General features: G+C 38.8%; 1 long non-coding RNA gene across 1 annotated transcript in view; it reads left to right on the forward strand.

Moving 5' to 3' along the window:
* LOC122796333 overlaps nt 1-980 on the forward strand; it is a 397,046-nt gene extending 396,066 nt beyond the window's left edge. The window contains exon 3 of the long non-coding RNA XR_006363962.1: nt 852-980. This is a non-coding gene — a long non-coding RNA (uncharacterized LOC122796333). The remainder of the gene's footprint in view (nt 1-851) is intronic.
* The last annotated feature ends 6,989 nt before the right edge of the window (nt 981-7,969 follow it).

Here is a 7,969-nt window from a genome sequence, read left to right on the forward strand (position 1 = left end):
CCTATTCCATGCAATAAGACTCATTCTTGCTTGAGCACTTGCTGATGAGCCACATAGAGAGTGCATGTCAGAGGAGTCAGGCCAGGATAATTACATTGTATATACCACTAATGCTCATGGTCATCATTCCACCCAGCTGCCTGTCATGCCTGTGCACAGGTTTGATGTTATGTAGAGTTTACTTTCCTGTGGATTCTGACTGCACTAATGTTACCATTTAAATTGCTACTGGCCATGTGCATTGTGCTGATATTGTGGTTATGCTACTGTGCTATCAGTTGATGCCTTCTGATACACATCATGTGATGTCCACAACATGCAGTCTTGGTTCCCAGTCTTCTTGAATTTGACCTGATGAGTGGACATGGCTTCAACAGGATCAGACTACCTGATGCAGTAGAAAGTTCAAGATCTTTTTTATACCTGTTGCATAGGGGTCATCAGGAGTTCTTGCTAGGGGATTGTGATGTTCCTGTTTATAAAGAGAATTTCTGGCTTGAGCTTGTCAAGGCAGTGAGTGATGTAACTGGCATCACCCACTCTGGTGTGCAATGCCAGGGTAAGTATAGTGACCTGAAGAGGCACAACCCAAACCTTCTCTACCAGTAAGAAGCAGTAGCTGTGGAGAGAGAGAGAGAGAGAGAGAGAGAGAGAGAGAGAGAGAGAGAGAGAGAGAGATACAGAGAGAGAGAGAGAGAGAGAGAGAGAGAGAGAGACAGACAGAAAGAGCCATCATTTTATTATAAGCAGCATGATTCTGCACTGTAGCTGCACAGTAGACCTACTAGCTGTAATTTCCTTCTGATGTCATGGATATGATATGCTCACTATTATTTGTTTTATATTTCCAGCACATCAAGAGACTGAGGAAAACAAGATAATCTGCCAGAGGAGGCAGGCCAGGCTCACCAGATGGTGGGATAAGTACACTGTACTGCTGGAATTAATGTGATACTGTAATAAAACTGTGTACCACATCACTGAGCAGTTGTATCTGTTTCTTTTTTTTAATATATGCCCATTGCTTACTTACTCATTAGATTTGTAATTATTTTTATTCCTATGGTTACTGTAATGGGTTACTAAACTGTAACTGCTCATATATTTGAAGTAATGTAAATGTGTTTTAATTCATTTTATATTCCACATTCCAGTGCCTTTGTGATAGTTCCTTTGGTGGTTTGTTTTACTGCATTTTGGGTCCTGTTTTAATGAACTGCATCACATATCACTAACCATTCATATTTTTTTATTTTTTCTCATTTTCATTTGTATTTATTTATTTATTGTTGATTTGCTGCTTGTTTTTCCTCCATTTATTTTCTTTTTCTGCAGTATGGACTATGGTGCGGACAGAGGTGAAGTAGCAGCCACTGTGCTCTGCACCAATTACTGCAATGACTACTCAGTGCCCAGCAGTCCCCAGGCCTGACTGTCTGCAGGTTGCCAAAGGATGCCCTTTGAAAGGTGACTTAGAGAGCTTGCTGGGGTTCTGTACTGTTGCTTCTCTGGTGGGGAAGGTAGTCTCTTCATGGAACAGTGGCACAGACAGGCCCTCCTCAGTCACCAGTGACCTGATGCCTAAACTGGAAACCAAGAACATTTATTCATGTGGCATACAGAGTCACATAGCTGGCCAGCCCAAACCATCTACATGGGTTGCATCTGGGATGGCTTTGCAGGCCTTCATCATGCCATCCTACTTGAAATCATTGCATCCCCCTTCCTTGTGTGTTGCTCCCATTCTCTGTTTGTAGTCCAGTCCTCTCATCTCCATTGTTCACCTTCTGTAAATCTGCTTCTTTCCACTTTCACTCTTCTCCTGTGTCTTACACACACACACACACACACACACACACACACACACACACACACACACACACACACACACACACACACACACATCTATATATATATATAAATGTGTGTGTGTGTGTATGTATATATGTTGCTGTCTTTTGGCTTTTCCTGGTTAGGGGTCGCCACAGCGGAACTCCGGTCCACTGATGATTGGCAGTAGATTTTCACAAATGCCGAGGTGCCAGCTCGATGTTCGACCTTCAATGAAGGCACGCCCATTTACGCATGTCTTTCGAATGCCCACCCAACTGCGGGAGGACATTTTTATATATATATATATATATATATATATATATATATATATATATATATATATATATATATATATATATATATACATAATACCTTTCTACCCTGTCAGTAGATCAAATCATTCCCATAATGTGTCCAATTTGATCTTAAAAATGTCTAATCTACTGCTTGCTTTAATATAATTTGCTAATCTATTCCATGCATCAGCTACTCTCTCAGAGAACCAATCACAACATATCTCATTCCTATAGACAACACAAGTTGTCTGATCATTCTGTGCTACACTTTGATAATCTGAAACATCCCCAGAGACAGATGGCTCTAAATGTGCTATATATGTGAATAAGGTGTCTTCTTTAATACCTGTATGAAACACTGTACAAATTCAGATGTTTTAATCATTCATAATAACTTAAGTTTTCACATCCATGGATGCGTTTGGTATATTTCAGTTGGACTCTTTACAATTTACTCATGATAGTTTTCTTCTGGTTTCATATTATTATTCCATACTCTAGTCTGGGTCTGATGTAACTTACAAACAAGGATTTCATCATTTCAGATTTCCTAGACTTTATAAATCTAACTATCCCTAACCAATTGATTGATATGATCAGAAAAACTCAAAGGTGGATCTACCCATATGCCCAGGTCCTTAAATGAATCTACACTTTCACTCACTGTGTGCTGTATTAAATAGTCACTTTTCAGTTTATGTCTCCCAAATCTCATAAGGTAAGTTTTTGATGTATTGATCAGCATATTATTTTCCTGTCCCCAAATGGTCAGTTTGGCCAAGTTATTTTGCAGATTTGCCCTGTCTGTAACAAATGTAATCTGTTTACCGATTTTCAAGTCATCTACTTATAGACTGTAGAACACGTGAAATGAAAAAGATAGATCTGAAAGATGCAAACTAAATGAGGCCTAGGACACAGCCATATGAGACACTCTGCCTGTAGCCAAGTATTTCACCTGTTGAGTTACTGTATGATACTTGCCATGTCCTACTTGTAAGTCATGCAGCTATCCATCTTATCAATAGTACATCAATACCTAGTTGTTCTTAAATTATTCTTGATTGTTTTGTGAATGACCCTATCAATGCTGAAGATAAACCTATATAAATTGCATCACAACACACTTTGTCATTTATAGCTATTGTTATATTATTATAGAACATCATATTCAGATGGTTGTAGATCTATTTTAAGCATATACATGCTGATATATGTTTTCAAATCACAGCATTTTGAATTCTGACAATAATTTATCCAAAATAACTTCCATTATTTTTCCACAATAAGAAAGTGAATGTATGGTGTCTATAGAACCCTGGGTTTGTCCTGTTCCCGTTTCACTTAAAGATGTTTTTAACAAGTGCTTGTCTTCAATCTAGAGGAATCTCCCCATACTTAAATGACCTAGTAAATAACAGATATAATGGTATTGTAAGTTCATGCTGAAGTGATCTCTGGTCATTATTACTAATTCCATCTCCACCCTGTACTTTTTTGGGTCCAGTTTGCATAGTTCTTTTTCACTATAGCATACTTTTTCAGTATCTGAAGTTATTTGAATGCTACCAGCACAATTTACCACCCCCTTTTTGGATTCAAACTGTTTTGCATAAGATTTTGTAAATATGTCTGTCCGCAAACCTACCAAATCTGCTGTGCATCACCTGTACTTGTACCATATTGCTAAGGCCTGTTACTCCTTATCTCTATCCATCAGGACAATATCCACCCTCCCATCCTTCAAAACCATTCTGAAAGACTTTCTAGCCAAAAGCTGTCTCTGTTCTTGCTCAATACCAGGAGAAACTATACCCCTAAATGTGTACAAATACCTATTCATACCTTACATCTCCTTACTCTCCCATCTTCACTCACTTTCTTACTCCTGTCAATTTTCCTGCCCTAGTGTTCTCTAAATATACCATAAGCCTGCTTTTCTCTCACTTTGTATTGCAATTCCTGTTTGTATTATACTAACTTACCTTTAATTTCTCTATAAACTGGCTACAATTTCTCTAGCTATTAAATAATTCTGACATAACTTGTATCTATTTTTATCCCATGTTTTCATATTATGTCCATTTTGGTATAATTAATTAAACTATATTTTTTTAAGACTATAAAATTATTATTCTCAAAATGTTTCCTAGTACTTTTGGTGTTTTTTTCTCTGGGCCTCCACTGAAAATGGACTCCTACCCAGTCAGACTTTTGCAGTAATCAAATGTCAATATATAAATAAATAAAAATGTTTACAGTCTGTTGTGTTTGAGAATACATTTTAGAATACGGATGGTTTATTGATTTGTATGTTTTTATGTATATCTAAAATAGTTTTCTATTATGCTCAATATCTTTATATACATTTTCTTCAAATTTTTCCTGATCTTGTCTCAAATTACGTTTATCTGTCCAGTTTTCTTTTTTTTCAGTTTTCAAAATTTTTGTTTGATTTTGTTTCCATTTCTTGCATTTTCCATCTCTCATCTTAATAATTTTTGTCTCCATTATATGTTTATTTATCAGCTCTTGCTTCCTTCCCTATACTCTCCTTTCTTCCCATGCATTCCTCATTGCATCTTTAACCTCCATCATGCTTTAGAACAAAAATAGGCACTTGTCCCAAAAAAAAAAAAAAAAGCAAACTTCCCCACCCACACTACCCCACTACCCATACTACTCTTCCCTTAAATTTCTCCTACTCTGTGTTCCCCTGCTTGCTCTTGACCATTTTTGACTGTCCTATCGCCATATTTAATTTCCATTTATATAATAAACTTGTCTGACACTTTGCTGTGGAGCCATTGCATGGGCTGTGGGCTATGCCTACTTTCCAGCCATGTGATGCTTTAATGCTTGTGCGAATACACATAGTGTCAATCACATTACTTCATCACCTATGTCCCCGAGTCAAGTGGTGACACATAACATGCTTGTCTGAGTGTCACTGTGAAGATTCATTATGTAGTAATACCCCTGGCGTGACCTCTGTTTGTCATCACTCATGCATTCCTCATCCCTCTGGGGCCTCGTCGTACTGAGTTTGCCATGATGATTATCACAGTAGTGTCAGGTTATCCTTCATCCAGAATAACCCCCATAATAACAGCGTGCTATATACAAAGCTGTAGAATCTACATAGTATATAATAGTATCAATGTAACAATTAATAACACAGAAGGTAAAGTCTTCTAAATGTAGCACTTACAAATATCCAGGAGACCATGTATAAGCATAGATGACAAAGGAATTATAGTAAAATATGAGCATAAATAGATAAAAGACCATATTGTCTGCAGCAACATAATGTAAAGCTAATCTCATTTTGAGTAAAGTATAGCAATATCCAGTTAATCGCTAAGAAATATGAAGAATGTCCATCTCAGCTCAATGAAACCAGGTTGTGCGTTCTCTGCAAAAATTTTAATTGTCTGACCAGAAAACTGAAAGAAAAGATCAAACAAGAAAATACATCACTAAAGAAGAGGCATCTCTGTCCAAAACCATATGGACCAATGCAGTTACTCAGACACATTATCCTTGCTGGCGGTGTATAATAGCTGGTACAAGTTAACTTCCCATAGACCTTAACATGTGTCATGCAGCAAATCTTAAGGCAGTAATGTAATGACACAACAGCAATTTCAATTGGAAGGGCAGAACCACATGAAAGTTTGGCCTAAACCAACAGGTGAACTCTATAAGCAAAAAGAACCATGATCAGAAAGGGATGACATACCATATGAAGTACAAACGAAATAAAATAAGTCAAATGGCAAAGTTCGGACTATCCCAAATGCAAAAATCGGCACTATTACTGTATTAAAATCACCACGTACTTTTATTGACAAAAATAATAAAATGATAAGCGCTTTCATTTAAAACAGTGTTAAACTTCATCAGACAATAAACATTACTTTATTCCCATTTAGATAATGCATCTTTCATTCTGATTGGATCACGTCATTTAACATGTCACACACTTAATCATTTATTTTATGTGTATTTTATAGCCACAATACCTTAAAAACAGATCTTACAAATCTCCTTTAGAATACAAACTTTAACCTTAACATATTATTCATAGGGTCATAGGTAGGTACTAGGCTATATGCCTGATGGCATTTATAAGCCTAGACAGAGTGTGTTGGCTTTCGCCGCCCCATTGATTAATTAACTGATCCTCTGTCAAGCAGAGCCAATGAAGTGATCCCAGGGGTGTATTTTCTGTTACCCATCCACTCGTCAAGGTTTCTCTTGAAGAGTGTTAGTGAGGGGCTCTGCCTGATGTAGTTTGGAATTTTGTTCCAAAGCATGGGGAGTCTCTGTGACAGGAATATATCCCTCCAGCTTATTCTATTTATTGTTGTGGCGAGGTTTAGCTCACTAGAGCGCATGGCTCGCAGTGACTTGGATTTGTTTATGTGGAGCATGTCCATTAATTCTGAGTTAGACATGGCAACATAGGACATATGTTTGAGGCCAGTAATCCCCTTTGTGAGGAACTTTTGTGGTCCTTCCAGCTGTTGGAATTGTCTTGTGAGGTACATCCCAAATGGGGCATTGTACTCTATGATGGGTCTAATGAGTGACGAGTAGAGAGGCACTATAACCTCTTTATTTCTAGATGCGAACCCTTTAGTAATTAGATGGGCCACATAGAAAGATTTCCTAACAACTTTGGCAATATGATTGTCAAAGGAGAGATTACTATCTACCTGGGTCCCCAGATCTATTATTAATTCTTCTGCATTAAGGGGGCTGCCACCTATGTGGTAACTCGTGGGTGTTTTGTTTTTCCAAAACGGGATGATTATGCATTTTTTGGCATTTAGCTTGAGGCCATGACTTTGACACCAGGTGTCCGTCTCAGTAAGCCCTTTTGGAGGATGTCCATGTCAGCTGGAGAGTCAATTATGGCTCCCAATTTGCATTCATCGGCAATCTTGGTTAGCCATAGTCCTCCTGTGTTTGCCTGTACTTCTGAGAAGTATATGCCAAACAGTAGGGGTCCCAGGACCGAGCCTTGTGGGACACCACTTGTGACTGTTTTAGAGTCGGACCTGGAGCCCGCTATTCTTACCGTGTGAGTTCTGTCTGTAAGCCAGTTGGCAACTCATCTTGTGACGTAGGGGTTTATGTTCAGGCTGGTGAGTTTTTCTGTAATACCCGAGTGGGGAATGGTGTCGAAAGCCTTGACGAGGTCAAGGTAGGCTGTGTGAACCATCTTTCCCTCATCTATGGCCTTGGTGACTGTCTCAAAGAAGTCAACCAGGTTTAGTAGGCATGATCTGCCCTTAACAAAGCTGAACTGGGACAGGTCAAGTGTTTGGAGGTTCCCAATGTCTCTGTTAATGAGTTCCATGATGATGCACTCCATAGCCTTGCAGACCAGGCTAGTCAGGCTTATGGGGTGATAGTTACCAGGGTCAGTTGTGGCCCCTCCTTTGTGGAGAGGAATAACTGTTGCTGTGCACCATTCTATGGGCACATAGCCTGTGGAGAGGCTGAGGTTGAACAGCATGTTTAGATGGGGGGTTAGTTCATTCTGTAGTTCATGCAAGACGCAGCCTGGGACACCATCTGGTCCCATTGATGCTGTATTTATGGCTTTGAAAGGGCTGTTTTCACCTGTGCATCTGTGATTTTGGGGACACTACACTTTTCCGGTATTGTTGTGGGCCCTTATGGAGGTGGGGGGAGTTTGCACGGAATCTATCCGCCAGGATGTTGGCAATATCAGTAGGTTCAGTATATTTTGTGCTCTTTTGCACTAGTTCAGTGCATATTTGTGAGTTGCCACTTAGATTCTTAACATAGCTAAAGAAGGCTTTGTG

Source organism: Protopterus annectens, chromosome 3.part0, assembly GCF_019279795.1.
Source record: "Protopterus annectens isolate FY-2018-M chromosome 3.part0, PAN1.0, whole genome shotgun sequence".
NCBI lineage: Eukaryota > Metazoa > Chordata > Ceratodontiformes > Protopteridae > Protopterus > Protopterus annectens.